Below are 3839 nucleotides of genomic sequence, written 5' to 3'. Positions count from 1 at the left end.
AGAATTTCTCAACATCTGCAAAAGAAAAACAATAACATAAACATCAAAACCTACGAAGCAAAAAATCTTTAAAATAAGAATGAGAGAAGCAACGAAGCAAAATCCAACCAGTGGTGAGAACCTTGATTGTCCCAGCGTGCCTTCATCTGAAATATTTAAAGACTTTTTCAACCGATCGAGGATTATGAAGCCCTGAGGTTCTTTCATACCTAAGACAAGTTAGAGAGTTAACCCAACATTAGATACGATAAACCCATAAATGAACGAAGAAAATCAAACATTTAAAAAGTATGGATTAAAAACAAAATTTGAGATTAAAAAAAAAAAAAATTAGAAGATAAGAAGTGCATTATAGGATTAAGGAGCGAAGATGAATACCTTAAATTAAATCATTGGATAGGAAAAGAAAAAGCTAAAGAATTGTATAAAAAACCTTACAATAGCTTACTTGGAGCCAAAGAAATAACAGAGAAAGGGAGCTCTTGGGCTCTCTTAGAGCAGATTGTGGGATTTGGTAGAGAAGACCAAAGAGGAGACACAACTCTCTGATTTTGTTATCTAATAAAGGGGAGTGAAGAGGAAAGATTTGATTTACTAATAAATAAGATAAGAGACGTAATAAATACATGGGGGGAGAGAGATTCTATATCCTAATGAAGGAGAGGGAAGAGTTTCTTTACTAATAAATAGGATAAGAGAAAGATTGGGAACGTGTATGTGAGAGAGAGAGAGAGAGAAATAACAGACGTTGGGTAGAGATAGGAACGTGTGTGAGAGAGGAAAAAAGAGATTTTTGGTTTTGCTTTTTGATGGGTAGAGATAGGAACGTGTGTGAGAGAGAGAAAAAAAGATTTTTGATTTTGTTTTCTAATAAAGGGGAGAGAATAGGGAAGATTTTATTTACTAATAAATAAAATAAGAAACGTATCAAAAAATTGATAAATACAAAGGGGGAGAGAGATTCTATTTCCTAATGAAGGAGAGGGAAGCGTTTTTTTTACTAATAAATAAGATAAGAGAAAGATTGAGTGCAAATATTCCGAGCTATTGTTGTATGAGACAAAAAATTTAGAATTCCTGAGATATTGTAGTTAATTTTTTTGTCTTTTCTGTGGTATATATAAGGAAGGCTTCCATGCAGTAAAAACCTTTAAAGTCGATGAAAGATCATTGAAAGATACCGTTTTTATGCAATAAATTTCTCCATAATTTTGTGCCTATTTTTTTATCCTTATATGTAATAATTATAATTAATGACACCCATTTCTCCTCCATGTTTAGAGAGAGTGAGTGAGAAAAAGAAAATTATAAAGAGAAAATACCCCTTTCCTCCACATTTAGATTTTGTAAGGGATGGAATGAGAGATTTTATGAGCGATTTTTTTTTTTTGATGGTGTATCTCTCTCTATATTTACCTTTTTAAAATTTCCATAATTATTTATAATTCTCTCTATGGAGAATCTCCCTCCATTGTGCTTCACAAATTTTTTTTTTTTTCAGATAGAGAGAGAGAGAGAGAGGGAGATTTAAGGAGGAATATCATATGACTTTTTTTTAGTCATTTTTAATATTTAATTAATTAATAATTATAATTAATTATTACTCTCTCCTTTCTCCTACACGTTTAGAGAGAGAGAGAGAGAGAGAGAGAGAGAGAGAGAGAGAGAGAGAGAGAGAGAATTATAGAGAGTTTATTATGATATTTGTTTCATATTCCATTTTGAGGGGTTTTTGGTCATTTGGGGATTTTTCCGATGTTTTTTGGCTATTTGGGAATTTTTTTTGGTAGATGAAAATGGTTTTTTTGTCATTTTGAAAAAGTATACCAAAGACAGGGAGTACATACTTATATATTGTAGTATGATATTCCATTTTGAGGGGTTTTTGGTCATTTGGGGATTTTTTCCAGTGTTTTTTGGCCATTTTGAAAAAATTTTTGGTAGATGTAAATGGTTTTTTTGTCATTTTGAAAAAGTATACCAAAGACAGGGAGTACGTACTTTTATATAGTAGTATGATATGATATGATATGATATATATATATATATATATAAGCCCACTTTGCTAGCTGAGTGCTATTAATTGCTTTTACTTCTCCTTTGATTGCTGAATCCATTGCCCTTCGTTTGGCTGTGTGTAGAGTTGTCGTTGAAGATTCACCCTTTGTTATCTCTGAAAGCGATTCTCAATAGTTGATCGACTCTATTAGCTTAAAGAGCTTCAATGCTGAAATTTGCTTAGTTGTGGACGACATCATCCATCTCTCTTCTTCTTTTGTAGAGTGCATCTTCCATTTCAGCTATCATAGAACAAATCATGTTGCTCACTCCCTCTTCCGCAAGGCTCTCTTTTCTCCTATTTTAATTGAATTCTCTTGTAATGACCCTTGGCTTAACTCTGTTTTTCTCAGGGAGGTTTCCTCTGTAACTGATTTCTTCTTTGAGGATTTAAATTTGAATGAATGATGTTCTTTCTATAAGAAGAAAAAAAAAATGGCATCATCGGGGCATAAAATCGTAATTCACAAAAATTCCTTTAAGGAGAGGTGCAAGATACAATGATGGCATGGCAATCTCACTTCCTTATAAAGGGTCGAGCATTTTATTGGTGAGACCCAACACAATCGATGATCGTGATCCAAACCAAACCCTATTGTTCTTGAAGGTGGGGAAGGTTTCCCTTTCAAAGTCATCAAATTTATTAGGTATGATATGATTTTACATCAAAACCACAAGTATTTTAATTTCCTCCAAGCAATCAAACAACAAAGAGTAGTAATCCATACATAATCATTTGAGATAAGTTTAAACCCAAAATTGGCTATGGTATGAACCATTTGTTTATTAATTTGGGGATGTACATAAGTAGCTGATGTCCACATTTGAATTTCTTGAAATGATTTCATTAATGAGTCCTGAATAGAGTATAGTTTAAACCTCTAGTGTGGGAGAGATGTGCTTGTTAACGAACACTAGGATAGCCTAGTGGTGGTAGCTTCGGCTTGTGGAGCCGGCACCCAGGGGAGGAGGTTGGGATTGTCGTATGCATTGTATGAGTGTGTGTGTGTGAGAGTGTTTTTTCTTATTTATTCTGTACCCACCTGAGGGTTGCCTAGATAGTTAAAGAGAACTGGGGATTGTGTGGATTAGGTGCACGGTCTCAAGTTCGATTTTCCATTTGTGCATCTACAATCTAAGTGGAGATCATGGCGGTGGGTTGCTGTGCTAGTTTCTCTGAGGATTAGTCGAGGTGCGTGTAAGTTGGCCTGGACACCTTGTGTAGGTATCATGGACCTCCATCGGGATCGCAATATGGTGCGTAGCACATGTACATACTCTAGGGTTCGACCTTGATGAGATGAGATAGTATCCCCTGATCATTAGATGCTAAGGGGGGGATACACGTTATGGGTAAAAGGGAATCGCCACCTAAAAAGTGTCTAGGACCCATAAATGTCTCCCCCAATCAAGGGAGAGAGACTAATGACTCTGATGGATAAGACTGGTTTGCACCAAGATTCTGGACAAGTGTCAAGTGATAGACTGGAAAGGTGTTAGGCACCCAGTCTGCCCGACCCTAAGGCCGGTCTCCTTTTATTTGACCAAAGTTTGTTTGTACCCTACTAACTAGTCCTAAATCTAGGTCACTGAAAACCCTAAACTATGTATCCTGAGCATGACATGTGAAAACCCTAAACCAAGTGTCTAAATTATGCTAGCTAGGTTATGATGCAAATAATGAAATGATTAAATTAATAAAAAAATAAATTAAAAAAAAAACTTAAATTAAACTAACTCAATTAATTGAACCTAACCTAGATGGATGATTAATGAATTTA

The sequence above is a fragment of the Macadamia integrifolia genome, chromosome 14 (genome assembly GCF_013358625.1).
Source record: "Macadamia integrifolia cultivar HAES 741 chromosome 14, SCU_Mint_v3, whole genome shotgun sequence".
NCBI classification, from domain to species: Eukaryota; Viridiplantae; Streptophyta; class Magnoliopsida; order Proteales; family Proteaceae; genus Macadamia; species Macadamia integrifolia.
This window is presented reverse-complemented; position numbering follows the sequence as displayed.